This window comes from Oryctolagus cuniculus, chromosome 19 (assembly GCF_051225735.1).
Source record: "Oryctolagus cuniculus isolate XC-2025 breed Fujian yellow rabbit chromosome 19, ASM5122573v1, whole genome shotgun sequence".
Classification (NCBI taxonomy): Eukaryota; Metazoa; Chordata; class Mammalia; order Lagomorpha; family Leporidae; genus Oryctolagus; species Oryctolagus cuniculus.
Genome location: NC_142885.1, coordinates 33,903,539 through 33,922,278, shown reverse-complemented (window position 1 = coordinate 33,922,278; position 18,740 = coordinate 33,903,539). Strand labels below are relative to the sequence as shown.

Below are 18,740 nucleotides of genomic sequence, written 5' to 3'. Positions count from 1 at the left end.
CAGGAGCTGGTTCTGAACTGTGGTGAAAAGAATTCAGTAGGGGTGACACCAGCAGCCCGCCTCCAGCAATCGGCAGCCTTACTTGTTCTCTCACAAGAGAACGTAGGAGTTAGACATGTTCATAATGTGAGTCATTGGGGTTTGTTTGGGTGGGGGCGGGGGGGGGAGTTTATTTTGTTGAACACGAACTTCCAGAATTCAGTACTGTATAGGGAACATTGCTTCTTGCCGGAGGTGCAAAAGCTGAGCTGTTCATTTGCCAGGGGGTTTTAAAAGTGGGCAGTTTCTAACTGGGGCTATAGTGAGGCCATCGCTGGAGTGTGGAGCTGTCGGGGAAGGACTGTAATCCCAACCTGAGACTCTCCTTATTTCAAATTAACTGCATTAGTCCTCCCTTTCACAAGTTGCTCTTGGTGTTCAGGCTATATATTGACATTTTCTTTTATGGTGTTTCATGTGCATAATGCCAGAGTTATTTTTTTATTACTCATCTTTGTTTTGGTTCAGTATGAGATTCAAGATCATATTTATTTAAAAGATTCCACATACATATGTAATGTATATATTTTATCATAAGACATAGAAAATAATTTTAAGAGGAATAAAAATGAATGTTCAGATCCTGAGAATTTTAAGTATTAGAATTTTCCTCTTTATATGGCTTACTATAAACACACCATATTTTTCTTTCTTTTTTTTAAAAGATTTATTTATTTTTATTTGAAAGTCAGAGTTACACAGGGAGAGGAGAGAGAGAGAGAGGTCTCCCTTCCATTGGTTCACTCCCCAAATGGCTGCTACAGCCCATGCTGCACCCATCTGAAGCCAGGAGCCAGGTACTTCTTCCTGGTCTCCCATGCAGGTGCAGAGGCCCAAGCACCTGGGCCATCCCCCACTGCTTTCCTAGGCCATAACAGAGAACTGGACTGGAAGAGGAGCAACGGGGACTAGAACTGGCGCCCATATGGGATGCCAGCGCTGCAGGTGGAGGATTAACCTAGTGCGCTTCAGTCCCAGCCCCAACAGCCTGTTGATCTATTAGGATGATTAGAATTTCACTGACCAAAGGACTTGAGTATAGTCTTTTTTTTTTTTCTTTTTAAGGTTAAATATGTAACATATATGCATTTACTACTGGAAAAAAAAAAAACTGTACGGCATCATATTAGTTGGAAATCAATATTAGCAAATTTAATCCATTTTTTAAAAAGATTTATTTTATTTATTTGAAAGAGTTACAGAGAGAGGTAGAGCCAGAGAGAGAGATCTTCCATCTGCTGCTTCACTCCCCAGATGGCTGCGACGGCCGGAGCTGTGCCAGTCCAAAGCCAGGACTTGGGGCATCATTCTACTGCTATCCCGGGCCATAGCAGAGAGCTGGATCAGAAGAGGAGCATTTGGGACTAGAACTGGTGTCCATATGGGATGCCAGCTCTTCAGGCCAGGGCCTTAACCCGCTGCGCCACCACACCGGCCCCTAATCCATTGCTTTTAAAAGAACATATCCACTGTTGCTCTGCTTCTGGGTTCAGATTTTTGTTTTGTTTTGGAGGCACATTCCTTTATACCCAGCTTTTAAATTATCTTTTGCAAACAAGGGGATAACGGTGTCACTTAATCGAAGATAATATTTCATGAAAGAAATCCTCAGCCTCAGAGGTTACCAAAATAATTGGATCCCTTTTTGAAAACGGAGGTGGACTAAGCTGTGTGCCAGTAGAACAGTGGTACTGCTGTTGTGTGATCAGATGATGGAGAACAAGCAAGGAGGCCTGACTTCTCTAGTGACCTTTTAGGCTTTGCTTCTATTTTGTGTCTCTTTTGCATTCTTTCTTTCAAACATAGTAAATTTATGATTTTACAGCGAGAGTGGTATTCTTTTTTGTTTAAGCTTTGAGATACAAAAAAGTTTGAGCACACTGAGGACGAATTGCTTTCCACATAAACTTTACAAAATAAGTACCTTTTGGTTTCACCTCCTTCAAAATGGCTTGTGGCTTTGGAGAGTTACAGTGAATAAGAAAGCTGCAGAAACAAACTCATGAAGCTTATTTGAGAGCAATTTCATTATGTTTGTGTCTCAGGTTGTCAGGTGGGGAAGATTTGGTCAGTGCCTTATCAATTTGAAGACCAAGTGTAGGGCATCGAGTATTACAAGAATCATTTGCCCTCTTGCTCCTCTTATTTCAGGAGTGTATGCTATCTGTCTCCCCCAGCTTCGTGTTTTCTCACAGCATGTGTCAGAAATGTGTGCAAATGCCTCTAGGGATTTGGTGCAGGCCTTCTTGACTTTGGTCTTTTTAAGCAAGCTCCCTCCCTTCGTCTCCCTTTTCATGGTTGGAGATTCAAAATACACCCACGCTCAACTCCACCCTTAGAGAAATACCCCTAACAACTCTGAAGAGCGTTCATGCAGTGAGGCTGGTTTTTATTTTGTTGTGTGTGTTGTTGTTTGTTTTGAGCATCAATCTAATGATAAGACCTTTTGGAAAATCCCTAAACGAGTAAGAAATTCATACAGCCAGAAAGATTTGTTAGGATTTTATTAAAGCTACAGAAGTCTTGTAAGGAAGAGCCCCTTTGACCAGAAGTGAGGTTTTTTGCAGTTCATTTTTCCATTTAAGTAAGACAGAATGAACAAGTGGTCTTCCTGTCCATTATTGTTTCCCTGAAAATGTTATGCTAATAAGTGAAAACAACTCCAGTGTATGAGTTAAAGGGAAGTTAAGAGGCTAAGCTTGTGAAAGCAACATTTGGGAATATTTTGCTTCTCTGAGATTACTGTTGGAAGACCTGGAGTTACTGGTGTTTGTCTAGGTTAAGATGCTGGCTTCACATTTTTAAACGGGCTACTGTGCCTCACAGTGGTCAAGTGGACTCAGTCTGTAGAGCCAATTGAAAACCGTCAACTGTGGCCGGCGCCGCGGCTCACTAGGCTAATCCTCCGCCTTGCGGTGCTGGCACACCAGGTTCTAGTCCCGGTCGCGGCGCCGGATTCTGTCCCGGTTGCCCCTCTTCCAGGCCAGCTCTCTGCTGTGGCCAGGGAGTGCAGAGGAGGATGGCCCAAGTGCTTGGGCCCTGCACCCCATGGGAGACCAGGAGAAGCACCTGGCTCCTGCCATCGGATCAGCGCGGTGCATCGGCTGCAGCGCGCTGGCCGCGGCGGCCATTGGAGGGTGAACCAACGGCAAAGGAAGACCTTTCTCTCTGTCTCTCTCTCTCACTGTCCACTCTGTCTGTCAAAAAAAAAAAGAAAAAAAGAAAGAAAACGGCCAACTGGTCCTTGAGGGCCTTTAGCAGGTTTTAAATTCGATTCCAGCCATTTGGACTGCAAAGTGATGGCAGGAGTTAAACAATACATAGAATACTTTGGGATTGATTTCTTTCCTTGATAGAAAAAGAGGACTATAAATAACTAGATGTGCTTTAGATACCAGGTAACAATAAATTTTCCCTGAGACCTGAGAATATCACATCTAGAACTACTCACAAATATAGTCCAGTAACTCTTAGTAGATAAGATCAAATAGCTGATAATAAGTCACCCACCTGTCAAGTACGTCAATGCCTTGCTATGGACAAACTCATTGTTTTATGGCCTGCTGAAGTGTATTTGTATGGGAAGGAAATGGGGAACTGATTCACAGCATGATATAAAGGAAATCCACCATCTCTGGGATAAGTACCCAATGAGAATAATACACAGGAACACACAAGCCATTTTAAATCTGTACCCCAGTGAACTTGGGGCGCTCTGTGATGGAGCACTGGATTGCACTGTGACCTCCTTAAGCAACATGCAGCTTGGTTTCTCCCGCACTTTCTGTTTCTTTTTAATATGCAATTGTGAGTGTGCGATCTTCAGTGTGTTTGCATAAGCTAACTTAAAATGAACTTAAGTACAGTTTTCTGAAATATTTCTATTGAAATAAATGACTTAAAAGAAATAAGGATGTAGAGAAGGCAATTCTGTGAGAAGTGTGTCTTCCTCTCCTCTTAGTTTTGTTAAGTGTTTTCTCTCCTTGCCAATTTGATAGGAAACAGTCTCTTGAAGTTTTATTGAGGGTGAAGTTGAGCATACATTGTATAGGTGAAAGCTATTTGTAGTGCATTTTCTATGAATTGTTTATACCTATCTTTTGTGTTTTGTCTGTTTTTTCATCTTGAACTTTTTTTTAAATCCATGCAGTTTTTCTCACAGTATGCATTTTTCATGAACTTTTTTTTTTTAAGATTTATTCATTTGTTTGAAAGACAATTACAGAGAGGGGTGGGGAGAGAGAGAGAGTGTGTGTGTTCTACCCACTGGTTCACTCCCCAAATGACCACAATGGCAAGAGCTGGACCAGGCTGAAGCCTAGAGCAAGGAACTCCATATGGGTCTCCCACATGAATGGAAGGGACCCAAGTACCTGGACCATCCTCTGCTGCTTTCTCAAGCACATTAGCAAATGGAGTAGCTGAAACTCAAACAGGCACCCACGTGGGATGCCAGTGTTCCAAGCAGCGGCTTAACCTGCCTGGCTACAACACTGGCCCCTCTGTTTGAATTCTTATAGATGTGTAGTTGTGCCTGAGTGAGTGCAAACAGAGGAGCTCCACACACTGATAAAATTTAATGGTCCTTTATTGCTGGCAGTGGAGAGCGGGCTCATGCCCTAAAGAACTCTCAACCCTGAAGCTCAAAGCAACAGGATTTCTAAAAGCAAAGACCACAAGGAGGGGAAGGGGAATACATAGTTGCTAGGGTCAAGCTGACCAAGACCTGTGTGAAACCAATATCAATTACAACCTTAATAGACAAATTACAGTCGTAACATTAATCCAGGTGTAGCCTATCTGCTTTAAGCTTGAGCGATCACGCTAGGAGTTTCTATGTTCTCCCAAGTGGGACACAGTGTACTGTTATTATCTGAGAACTATTATATTGTCTGAGTTTTAGAACATTAGTTTCAGACCAGAATCTCACAGTGGAGGGTGCTTTCTCAAGATGGAGTCCCGGGTGCTGTAAGATGGAGTTTCTACTGTCAAGGCGTTATTTCATTCCCCCCTTGTATGTTGGCAATAATCAAATCCTTTATTCAGCCGCATCATCACATCGATCAGGGAGGTTATTTAGAGTAGAGTTATACGTACTCTGTCTAATGAAATTTAGTAACTGGTTAAGAATGCAGGGGCCTACAATCAGCCTGCAAGAGACTTTTCCTGGCTGTGTAACAGATCAGTAGAAGATTGGAGGTGGCTGATGTTGGCATATGGGAACTACCTAGCTCACCCAGATCCAAGGCTGCTATGCTGAGGGCAGCAGTGTCTGTCACACTGAACCCAACTAGGATGGGAACTAATAAGAAGAAAGTGTGACATTGGTGATAGTTAAGGCCACAGGGATCAAGTGATGTCCCTCAGGTCCACTGTAAGCATAGACCTGAGGAAGGATATGTAGAGTAATACAAAGGGTGGGGCCTTTTGGTGACAGTGGAATGGGAGGTGCTAAGAGCTAATTTTTCCTTTGGTGGACCCGGTACCCCCACATAAACCCCGCTGCTAGCTTTTGGGTGCAAGATTTGTGACTTGCTTGAAAATGTGGTTGAACAGGATGTCACAGTGAGGAAAGTTGGGTTCAGGTCTCAGAGCAAACCTTTCTGTAAAAGTTTACAGCCTGCATACACAAGACATTCTGTTAAAGCCTGAGGGCCCACAGACACTTAGCCCAACCGGATGGCCTCATCCCCCCACCTTTTTTATTTTTATTTTTTAAGATTTATTTGAAAGTCAGAGTTACATAGAGAGAGAGAGTCTTCCATCGCTGGTTCACTCTCCAGTTGGCCACAAGGTCTCCCACGTGGGTGCAGGGGCCCAAAGACTTGGGCCATCTTCTGCTGCTTTCCCAGGCCACAGCAGAGAGCTGGATCGGAAGTGAAGCAGCCAGGTCTTGAACCAGCGCTCAAATGGGATGCTGGCGCTTCAGGCCAGGGTGTTAACCCGTTGCACCACAGCACCGCCCCCCACCCACCTTTTAACCCACACCCTACTATTGTAGGGACAGAGGGTCATTGACCTAGGGGCCCCTTAGGGTGTGGAGTGGGGAATGGCAGTGAAAACAGGGTTCCAACAGGAGGTGGCGACTACAGTGTCAACTTGCAGAAACTGCTTTCATCTGAGGTTTCATGTGTTCGGCCAGCTAGGATTTTATTGTTTTAAGTCTGGAAAAAACAAATCTCACAAGCAGACTAAATACAAGGCTCTAAAACAAAGGACAGAGTCATTATTAGGGGACTTACGAAAGGTGCTGTCCAAACCAGGAGGGAGTTTTTAAATTTATTGGCCTGTTATTTATTGGCCTGTCACCTATCCTTACATTGCTCCTGTTGCTTAACTCGCTCTTCTTTTTCCCATCTTTATTAAAGTAGACCACAGAGGAGGCCTTTAGGATGTCAGCCAAGGGGGTGCTCAATCCCATTGCTAATCTTTGATGGTCTAGCTAGAAATGTGTTGTCACAAGCATGTTCTGACAATGTTTTTCCTGTGAGATAAGACAATGCCCATGAGAAAAGTTATGTCTTTCTAAGTAAGATCAAGCATGAAGACCACCTTATCCAAACTGTCTATACATTTTGATATAATTAATAAGACTTTGTATCTCCCTTAGTTTGATTTGAAAAGTGAGGTTTCGCTTGTTTAACCTGTGCCCATGGCAAAATAAATCTAGCTATAAAATCATAAGCTTTTATTTAGGCTTTTCTTTTTTAATGTGACCAGGATATTTGGCCTTTTATATGTGGCCAGGCACTAGCACAGAAAAATATTAGCCATCCCTTTTAAAAGGGCTAAAAATTAAACTGTACATGCTGATGGAGAGTCCTGCAGAATAGTCAGTTTATTTTTAAAAAAATATTTATTTATTTATTTGTTTATTTATTTGAAAGGCAGAGTTACAGAGAGGCAGAGGCAGAGACAGACAGATAGGTCTTCCATATGCTGGTTCACTCCCCAAATGGCCACGATCACCAGAGCTGGGCTGATCCAAAGCCTGGGGCCAGGAGCTTCTTCCAGGTCTCCCATTGGGTCCATGGGCCCAAGCACTTGGGCCGTCTTCTACTGTTTTCCCAGGCCATAGCAGAGAGCTGGATCAGAAGTGGAGCAGCCAAGATTTGAACCAGTGCCCATATGGGATGCTGGCACTACAGGTGGTGGCTTTACCCACTATGCCACAGCACCAGCCCTTAGAATTAAGTTTTTCATCCTGAAGAGAATAGAGCCTTCTCAGATTGTTTACTGTCAGTAACTTAATATCAAGTGAAGCCTTAGGAAGCAATTTTAACTGTCAAATAATTTATGAAAGCATTTACCCAAAGGTCCAATGTCTTTTATAAATTTTGAGAGTATATGTAGTTGGGCTGGCGCCACGGCTCAATAGGCTAATCCTCCGCCTGCGGCGCCGGCACACTGAGTTCTAGTCCTAGCTTTGGATCAGCGCAGCGCGCTGGCCGCGGCAGCCATTGGAGGGTGAACCAACGGCAAAAGGAAGACCTTTCTCCCTCTCTCTCTCTCTCTCTCTCTCTCTTTCTGTCCACTCTGCCTGTCAGAAAAAAAAAGAAAAAAAAAAAGAAGAGAGTAGTTGGAAATACTTTTTGAATATCTAACACAAGTGTAACTTGTTTGACCAGCAGACCCAAGCACAAACATGTCAATAACTTAAAAACATTTTTGGTTTCTTATTACCAAAAATTTAAAACATCTGATACAGAGATTTATTTAGGTCATGTGAATCAAAAATGTATTTTGGGTTAACTTAGCAGTTTAAATTTATCAGTCAAATTTTATGTATAAACCAATTAAAAAAGAGCTCTTAATACATTTTTCTATGTAAACATACAATATGTACACACGTATAACACATACATTGCAGGATAAATCAATAAAATGTTTTAATAAAGCAGTTTTACAGCACTGTGGCCTCAGAATCAGCCCTCAAGGCATTCGGATCTGGCTAAAAAGTCTATGAGAGCATTTCAGGCATGGAAAGCCAAGACACTGTGGCAAAAAATGACCTACATGAAAGATCTCTGTGAGTGAGATCTCGGTGGAAAGAAGGGGCCATCAAAGAAGGAGGTACCTTTCTCTGAAGGGAGGAGAGAACTTCCACTTTGATTACGGCCTTGACTAAATAATGTCAGAGTTTGTGGACTCAAGAGGCTTCCATAGCCTTAGCAGCTCATGACAAGTGCCTCGGGTGATCACTGATGTCATAAATAAGAGTGTCAGTTGTTAAATCAACAATAGGAGTCACTGTACACTTGCCCCCCAGGTAGGACCTCTATCCTTACTGTATTGTACTATGAGAATTAATGGTAAAACTAATCTTCAAACAGTACTTTATACTTTGTGTGTCTGTGTGGGTGCAAACTGTTGAAATCTTTCCTTAGTATAGAGTTGATCTTCTGTATATAAAGATAATTAAAAATGAATCTTGATGTGAATGGGATGAGAGAGGGAATAGGAGGTGGGATGGTTTGGGGGTGGGAGGGCGGGTATGGGGGGAAGAACCGCTATAATCCAAAAGTTGTACTTATGAAATTTATATTTATTAAATAACATGTTTCTATAAAAAGCAGTTTTAGTAATAGTTTTTTAAAATCTTTAACTGCTTTTTTTTTTAATTATCAATCAATTAGAATTATTTCCTGCTGTTAGTAACCTGAATTAACCATATTTTTTCTCAGTTGGAACCTGTTAATCTTTGGCTTTATCTATTTGTAGAGCCATCCCAAAGTACTGAATATAATAAAGGTCAGGAAAAATAAGCTCCTTGGAACCTAAAAGAAGACACATTTAAACACAGAACCAATAATGTTTTAATTTTCATGAGCAGTAAATCTGATTTTTAATGTTTAGAGGAAAATACAAAACTGTGAATGACAGAAGACTTTAAATAGCCATGGTTAAAATTATAAAACTAATTACCCAATAATACTGTGCTTACTCCACACAGTATTTTAGAAAGTACCTGTCAGATTTTATAAAAACATTTATCCTTTTTAGTACTCTGGGCCTTTTTTAATTATTAAGAATATTTTAAAGTATTTACCAACATATATGTATTACAAAAACCTCATTGTTTTATCAGAGAGAAAGGAAGAGGCTATCTTCCATCCACTGGTTTACTTCCTAAATGGTCATAATGGCCAGAGCTAGGCTAATCCAAAGCCAGGAGCCAGAAGGCTCTTCAGGGTCTCCCACATGGGTGCAGGAGCCCAAGGACTTGGCCATCTTCCACTACTTTCCCAGGCCATAGCAGAGAGCTAGATTGCAAAAGGAGTAGCCAGGACTAGAACTGGTGCCCATATGGGATGCTGGCGCCGCAGTCAGAGGCTTAGCACACTACGCCTGCCACAGCACTGGCCCCAGAGGATCCGAGTTTAATTAATAGCTTTTGTATCCAGAAAATGTTCCCTAACCTCCTGTGACTTTCTCACAGCTTCTGCAACTTAAACCCTTTTTTAAAATCTCTTTCCTTCTTAACCTTCCTTACCAAGAACACATTTTTATACTTGTGACCCTTTTTTAATCTGCTGATTTATTGATTTATATTGAAATAATACTTCAAAAATCTGTAAATTAAGACAACATTTTTAAAATAAGATAACACATTGAATTTTTAAAAAATATTTATTTATTTATTTGAAAGAGTTACACAGAGAGAGAAGGAGAGGCAGAGAGAGAGGTCTTCCATCCACTGGTTCACTCCCCAGTTGGCCTCAATGGCCGGAGCTGTGCTGATCTGAAGGCAGGAACCAGGAGCTTCCTCTGGGTCTCCCACGTGGGTGCAGGGGCCCAAGGACTTGGGCCATCTTCTACTGCTTTCCCAGGCCATAGCAGAGAGCTGGATCAGAAGTGGAGCAGCTGGGACTAGGACTGGTGCCCATATGGGATGCTGGCACTACAGGAGGTGGCTTTACCTGCTATGCCACAGCACCAGCACCACACATTGAACTTTGACCTTAGTTACGTGTTTTTTTTTTTTTTTTTTAAGATTTATTTTATTTATTTTGAAAGCCAGAGTTACACAGGGAGAGAAGGAGAGGCAGAGAAGAGAGAGGTCTGCCATCTGCTGGTTCACTCTTCTATTGGCCGCAGCAGCTGGAGCTGCGCTGATCCGAAGCCAGGAGCCAGGAGCTTCTTCTGGGTCTTCCCATGCCACAGCATCAGCTCCAACCTTAGTTACTTTTAAGCGGTCTTGAATTATTCTTCATATATGTACTGCTTATGAAAACATTTTTGTTAGACACATTTATCTCATTTACCTTTACTCAATTTACATTTAGTAGTTACACATATGTGACTTAAGATGTTGATATTATATCATACCTTAGCCTTGGCAACTCATGACAAGAGCCTAGGGAGATTACTCATGCCATAAACAAGAATGTCAATTTGTTAAGTCAACAACAGGAGTCACTGTGCACTTACTCCTCATGTAGGATCTCTGTCCTTAATGTGTTGCTCAATGTGAATTAATGCTATAACTAGTATTCAAACAGTATTTTACACTTTATGTTCTGTGTTGGTGCAAACTGATGAAATCTTTACTTAATATATACTAAATTGATCTTCTGTATATAAAGATAATTGAAAATGAATCTTGATGTGAATGGAATGGGAGAGGGAGCAGAAGAGGGGAGGGGTATGGGTGGGAGGGAAGTTATGTGGGGGAAAAAGCCATTGTAATCCATAAACTGTACTTTGGAAATTTATATTTACTAAATAAAAGTTAAAAAAAATAAAGAATATTGAGATACATTTTTAAAAATGAGATTGGAGATATATATTTTAAATAAGATAAAAACAATAAATGGATAATTAAAGAAAAAAGATATTATATCATACCTTTATCCGAATTAAGGTCAAAATTACATTTTTTAAAAATTTTTATCTTTATTTATTTTTTTTGACAGGCAGAGTGGACAGTGAGAGACAGAGAGAAAGGTCTTCCTTTTGCCGTTGATTCACCCTCCAATGGCCTCCGCGGCTGGTGCGCTGTGGCCGGCGCACCGCGCTGATATGATGGCAGGAGCCAGGTACTTATCCTGGTCTCCCATGGGGTGCAGGGCCCAAGCACCTGGGCCATCCTCCACTGCACTCCCTGGCCACAGCAGAGAGCTGGCCTAGAAGAGGGCAACCGGGACAGAATCCGGCGCCGCGACTGGGACTAGAACCTGGTGTGCCGGCGCCGCAAGGCGGAGGATTAGCCTAGTGAGCCGCGGCGCCGGCCCAAAATTACATTTACATGGAATTCTTTTTTTATGAAACTCTAACTGGAAATCAATGACATACACCAGAGATTGTAAAATCTACCTTAGAGCTGATTACCCATTTCTATTTTTTATCTGGATCATAAAAAACTAAGTCACAAAACAAGTTTAACAAGTTACAAGGCAACTTTTAAGGCAATGAGATTTTTAGATTCAAAAGAGCAAAACTGTTGAACATACACTGAAAACTTTCCCCTTAGACTGAACAGAGCCCATGTTCAACGGAAGGGACAAGAGAGACTCTGGAGACAAGGGAATAAAAGGGACAGGCAGGACAGGGAAGAGAATTTACCTTCTGGGATTATGGATTCAGACCGTATGGAAAGTGACCATGAAACAGGAACAGAAACCAATTATCCAGGAAAGACTACTAAGTCTTTCTTTAACCAGAGTCTCCAGTCCTAATGTTTCAAGTAGGAGACAGAGACAAGGATAACAGTAATGACAAATAGCACAATGACAGAAAGCAAACTATATCCAGGAAAGTCCTTTCTTTAACCAGACCAGAGTCTCACTTCCTAATGCCATCACACTCAATCGGAAGGGGACTTGTGTTGGTGTCTCATCAGACATCCAAACATCCAGAAGGCGCCACCAGAAAATGCGTCGACTTACCAGAGGACCATTGGTCAGTGAACAGTTCAAGCCCAGCTTCCCAGGTCAGTGAATCAGGACGCGGGGCCCTGGCACATCATCAGGGGGCACCTCCCCTATGGCCATAGCACCAACCTGGAAGGATCGGAATGAGATCTTCCCCGGGGATGGTCTCTGAATCTCACTGGGCCCTCCAAAATGTTGTGCCTGAGTGCAAACAGGAGCACCACACACATAAAATTTGATGGTCCTTCATTGCTGGCGGTGGAGAGCGGGCTCATGGCCTAAAGAACGCTCAACCCTGAAGCTCAAAGCAACACGATTTCTAAAGGCAAAAACCACAAGGAGGGGAGGGGGAATACATAGTTGCTAGGGTCAAGCTGACCCAAGACCTTTGTGAAACCAATATCAATTACAACCTTGACAATAGACAAATTACAAGTTTAACATTAATCAAGGTGTAGTCTGTTTTAAGCTTGAGCAATCACGCTAGGAGTTTCTGTGTTCTACCAAGTGGGATGCAGTGCACTGCTATTGTATGAGTGCTGTTATTGTCTGAATTTTAGATCATAGTTTCAGACCAGAATCTCACAGTCGGGGGAGGGGTGCTCTTTCAAGATGGAGTCTCAGGTGCTCTGAAATGGAATCCCTACTGTTAAGGTGTTGCTTCAGTAGAAGCACTTTATGTTTTGTGGATGTTAGCCCTTTAAGATCTGTGTTACAATTAACTTGTCCCAGTATCATTTGCATTTTGTATTTATGTCTTTTCCAATTAAACATTAGATTTTTTGCATATAGTCATATGTGGGCCTCTGGCTTTTGTGATGTGTGTTGTGTATGTCTGATTTTTTCTATGTATGTGAAAAATCACCCAGGCCTTACTCAGGGTTTTTAGAAAAATTTCTCCCATTTTTTCTTTTGCATTTTTGAAAGATTTTCCTGTTTTATTGTAATCCCTGATTCATTTGAGATTTATTGTGTGATGAGAGTCTGTGGAATAATAAGAATATATATTTCATCTTTGTTCCTAGTTCTTGACAGTGAGCTCCTCAAACTGGGGTTTCCTGAGCGATAGGAGCATCTTTTGTAGTTTATAATAAATCCACTTGAGAGCACGCCTGAGCCTATGCTACCCCAGAATAGAGTGGAGGCTATGCTATTAGAGTGGGAGCATCCAGCCCATCCTGGACACAGAGCGGAGACTGAGGTACAAACCACTGATTTGGGGTAATTTTTGCTGTTGTTGATCATTTGCTCCTTGAGGTTTACTAATCTCACTAATCTCACTACCCAGAGTTGATCATTGGTGATAGTTAATTTTTTTAAGTCAAAATTAGAGAGAGAGAGAGAGAGAGAGAGAGAGCAAGCTTGCATCTGCTGCTTCCTTTCCCAAATGGCAGCAACAGCCAGAGCTGGGCCCATCCAAAGCCTGGAGCCAGGAGCTTCTTCCAGGTTTCTTGTGGGTGCAGGGACCCAAGCACTTGGGCCATCTTCCACTGCTTTCCCAGGCACATTAACAGGGAGCTGGATTGGATATGGAGCAGCCAGGACTCAAACTGACACACATATCAGTTTGTCAGCACTGCACAAGGCGGCTTAACCCACTGCACCTCACCAGCCCCAACAGTTAATTTTATGTATCAGCTTGGCTGAGTCTCAGTCAAACACTCCATGTGTTTTTTGGATGAGATTTACATTGAAACCAGTGGACTTGGAGCAGCTTTAATTACCATCTCGAAGGGGTGAACTTCTTCCAATTAGTTGGAACAAAGGCTACTCTTCTCCAGCAGACTCTGGATTCAATCTGCAAATCTTTCTTGTGTATTCAGCCTGCTAGCCTACCTTGCAGATTTGGGAATCGCCAAACCTTTTTTCCTTCTAGATGTATATAGACACACACACACACACACACACACACATGCATACACACACATCTGCATCCTGTTGGTTGTTTCTCCGAAAAACTCTTATATAGTTTTTGGTATTGGGACTGGTTCTAGAGGAACATAATCTTTTATATATATATATATTTTTTTAAATTAACACATAATGATTGCATGTATTAATGGGACACAATGTGACATTTCAATACATGTATACAGTGTGTAAATGATCAGATCAGAGTAATTGGCATCTCTCTTTTTAAAACCCGAATTTATTTGAGAGACAGAGATCTCCCATCTGCTGGTTCACTCCCCCAGTAAATCTGAGCAAAGCTAGGAGCTAGGAACTCAATCCAGGTCACCCACGTGGGTGGCAGGGACCTGACCACTTGAGCCATCACCTGCTCACTTCCAGGATGTTCATCAGCATGAACTTAGAATTGGAAGTGGAGCTGGGACTCAAACTCAGGCACTGTGATATAGGATGCACATATCTCTTTTTTTAAGATTATTTATTTTTACAGAAAGGCAGAGGCAGGGAGAGAGAGGTCTTCCATCCACTGGTTTACTCCACAAATGGGCACAATGGCCGGAGCTGAGCCAATCTGAAGCCTGGATCCAGGAGCTTGGGCCATCTTCTGCTGCTTTCCCAGGTCATAGCAGAGAGCTGGATCAGAAGAGGAGCAGCCGGGACTGGAATCAGCACCCATATGGGATGCCGGTGCTTCAGGTCAAGCCTTTAACCCGCTGCGCCACAGCGCCAGCCCCATAAGATACTTTTGAAGTGTTTTTTTTTTTCTTTTTAAAATTGTTTTTCATTTGAAAGGCAGAGAGAGAGAGAGAGATCTTTCATCCTCTGGTTTACCCTCCAAATGCTTACATCAGTCCAGGCTGGGCCAGGAGAAAGCCATGAGACTGGAATTTGATCCTAGTCTCCCATGTGAGTGACAGAAACCGAGCACTTGAGCCATCATCTGTGCCTCCCAGGATGTGTATCAGTGAGAAACTGGAATCAGGAGCTGACGTAGGACTTGAACCCAGGCACTCCAGTAAGGAATGCAGGCATCTCAAACAGCGTCTTCACTGCTGCGCCAAAAGCCTGCCCCTGAACATTTTCTTTTTTTCAAACTAACAAATATAATGCTGTTTGCTGATTGGTTCTAAAACCAATGAACAAAGTAAGCAAAGCAAAGGAGGAGTTCAGGGATTCAGATTCCTTCAAGTGATGTACAAATGATCTTTCTGCCCAGAAAGAGACCCTTATGTCCTGCAGCTACAGAGCTGAGGTTGTTGAAAACAAAACCCAGCATCTGATCCTGCAAGTTGCTGAATTACAACATAATTTAAGTCTCACTTTAGAGGCTGTCTAATGTGAAAGTCAAGGCATTGACCTGAAAGGGGGTGGAGTCTTTTTTTTTTTTTAAGATCTATTTTATTGGGGCTGGCGCTATGGCGTAGCAGGTCAAGCCACCGCTTGCAGTGCTAGCATTCCATATGGGCACCAGTTCGAGTCTCAGCTGCTCCACTTCCCATCCAGTTTTCTGCTATGGTCTGGGAAAACAGTAGAAGATGGCCCAAGTCCTTTGGCCTCTGCACCCGCATGGGAGATCCAGAAGAAGCTCCTGGCTCCTGGCTTTGGATTGGCACAGCTCTGGCCATTGTGGTTATTTGGGGAATGAACCAGTGGGTGGAAGACTGCTCTCCCTCTCTCTCTCTCTCTGCCTCCGCTCTGCCTCTGTAACTCTGCCTTTCACATAAATAAAATAAATATTTTTTAAAAAGATGAATTTTATTTATTTGAAGGGTAGAGTTAGAGAGAGAGAGAGAGAACGAGAGAGAGAGAGCGCTTCCATCAGCTGTTTCATTCCCCAAATGGCTGCAACAGTTGAGGTTGGGCCAGGCCAAAGCCAGGAGGCAGGAGCTTCATCTGGGTCTCCCATGTGGGTAGAGGGGCCCAAGAACTTGGGCCATCTTCTACAGTTTTCCCAGGTACATTAGCAGGGAGCTGGATCAGAAGCAGAGCAGTCAGGACTCAACCAGCGCCCATATGGAATGCTGGCATTGCAGACAGCGGCTTAACCTGTTATGTCAAAATGCGGGCCCTGGGATGGGATCTTGAAATTTGGGATGGTGATATGGGGAAGACTGTAAGGAAGCAGAGGGCAAATTCTTTTTTTTTTTTAAAGATTTATTTATTTATTTGAAAGGCAGAGATAGACACAGAGAGATCTTTCATCTGCTGGTTTGCCCCCCACCCCAGCCCAGGTGGCCAAAACAGCAAAGGCAGGGCCAGGCCAAATCCAAGATCCCAGAACTCCATCTCTGTCTCCCCCTGGGTGGCAGGGGCCCAAGAACTGGGGCCATCTTCCAGTGCTTTTCAGGGCACATTATCAAGGAGCTGGATTGGAAGTAACATAGCCAGGACTGGAACTGTACCCAGCCTGTCTGAGATTTACCCAGCATTGGCTGAGGGAATTGTGGTCTCCACCGAGGCAGTTGCCTGGCAAGACACCACCAGGATCCATTCCTATACCTTCTCTTTGGTGCTGGGACAACGACTAAAATCCCAGCAGGCCCTGGAGGCACAAGTAAGTGGCATGAAGTGATCCAAATGCCTTGGTCGCCACTCCTGCTGCACCGCTTTCTCCAACCTGTTCATGGGGAGTTTCCTATGAGCAGTTGATGGTGGAAGAGAAGGCTCGGGCCAGCTTCACTGATGGTTCTGTGTGATAGGCAGGCACACCTGAAAGTGGAGTGCTGGAGCACGGTACCCCTTATCTGGGTTATCCCTAAAGGACAGCAGGTGAAAGAAAATGCTCCCAGTTTGGAAATAACCCTGAATGGTGCACCTGGTTCATTCTACTTAGAAATAGTAGCAAGGCAAGCCATTGTATACCAAATCGTGGGCTGTGGACAATGGTTTGGGTAGTCAGGGACTTGGGAAGAAAATGGTTGAAGAATTCGTAACAAGAAGTCTGAGAAAGGTATGTGGATAGATTTTTCTGAATGGATGGAAAATATGAAAATATTGGTGTCCCATATCAATGCACACTAATGGGTGACGTTAGCAGAGGATTTTAATAATCCCCAGCCACCCCTGTAATTGCCCCTTGGGCTCATGAACAAAGTGGCACATGGTGGTAGGAAGGGAGGTTATGCATGGGCTCAGCAACATGGACTTCCACACACTGAGGTTGCCCTGGCTATGGTTACCCCCGCGTACCTCAAGTGGCATCGTTGTCCAGCTACTTTTCAGCAGTTTGATTATATTGGATGGCTTCCATTGTGGGAGGGGTAGCATTTTGTTCTTCCTGGAATAGAGGCTTCTAAACTAGATATGCATTCACCTTTCCACCATGCAATGCTTCTGCCAAAACTACCATCGGTGAACTTACAGAATGTCTTACCTGCTGTCACAACACTCCACTCACCTGGATTCTGATCAAGGAACTCACTTCATAGCAAAGGAAATGGGCAGTGGACTCATGCACATGGAGTTCTCTCACATGGTCTTACCATGTTCCCCATTGTCCTGAAGCAGTTGTCTTGATAGAAAGATGGAATGACCTTGTGAAGACTCGAGCTATGGCGCGGTCCCTTGCAGGTCTAGGCAAAAGTTCTCCGGGAGGTTGTTTATGTGTGAATGAGTGTCCAGCACATGCTACTTTTTCTTCCATAGCCAGGATACATGGGTTCTACAACCAAAGGGTAGAGATGGGAGTGGTGCTACTCACTGTTAGGGTGCTACTCACCCTTGGTGACCCACTAGCAAAGACCTTAAGCTCTGCCGGCCTGGAGATCTTAGTTCCAAAAGGAGGACTATGAGGAAACAGAACACTGATTCCTCTGACCTGGCATTAATTCTTCCACCCAGCTACTCTGAGCTCCTTGCTTCTGAAGCAACAGGCAAAGAAGCTACTGTCCAGGCTGGAGTGGTGGATCCTCACCAACCATGGCAAATTGCTACTCAACAGTAGCAGTAAAGAATTCTCTGGAATACAGGGGGTCCCTTCGGGCATCCTTTATACTTGTGATTGAAGTCACTGGAAAACTACAACTTAGGTGCTGCTACTGATGGCCCACAGCCTTCAGAAATGAAGGCTTGGGTTATCCCATCAGGTGAAGAACCACAAACTGAGTAGCGGACAAAGATAAATACATTGACCGCCACATGACCAGTTAACAGAAATGAGCACTGCGTTTGTTATGAAAATGTTTGTGTACATATTAAATGTTTTTGTTTTCTTCCCTCTCATCACAGATGTTTTGACCTTATGTCATAATATTTAAGTATTGTTAATATTGCATTAAGGCCAGTGCTGTGGTGCAGTGGGTAGAGCTGCTGCCTGTGATGTCCGTATACCATATGGGTGCCAGTTCAAGTCCCGGCTGCTCCACTTCTGATCCAGTTCCCTGCTAATGTGCTTGGGAAAGCATCATAGAATTGTCCAAATGCTTGGGCCCCTGCACATACGTGGGAAGCCGGGAAGAAGCTCCTGGCTCCTGGTTTCAGATCAACCCAGCTCTGGCCATTGTGGCCATCTGGGGAGTGAACTGGTGGTTGGAAGATCTCTCTCTCTCTGTGTCTTTACCCCCCTCCCTCTCTCTCTCTCTGTGACTCTGCCTTTCAAAGAAAATAAACCTTAAAATAATTGTATCACAGTGTTTAAGTTATGAGGTATGAAAATAAGTCATGCTCTGGGGGAAGGGTTAGTGTATTTTTTGTTGCATGAAAAACAACTGTATCATATTAGGCACAAGGATGACCTTGCTATCACTTTATTTGGAAATTAAGTTTAAGGAGATGTATACAGATGTCACGTAGACAAGGGGTAGAATTGTGAGAATAGCTATTATGTCAGCTTGACTGGGCCACAGTGTGCAGGTAATTGGGTCCAATATTCTGGGTGTTTCTGTAAAGGTTTTGTTTTGTTTTTAGAGGAGGTCAGAT

At 43.2% G+C, this 18,740-nt stretch overlaps 1 protein-coding gene across 1 annotated transcript in view; it reads left to right on the top strand.

Annotated features, from left to right (window-relative positions):
* The window catches only part of PSPH (phosphoserine phosphatase), a 67,184-nt gene that overhangs the window by 8,236 nt on the left and 40,208 nt on the right, over window positions 1-18,740 (top strand). The window lies entirely within an intron of this gene.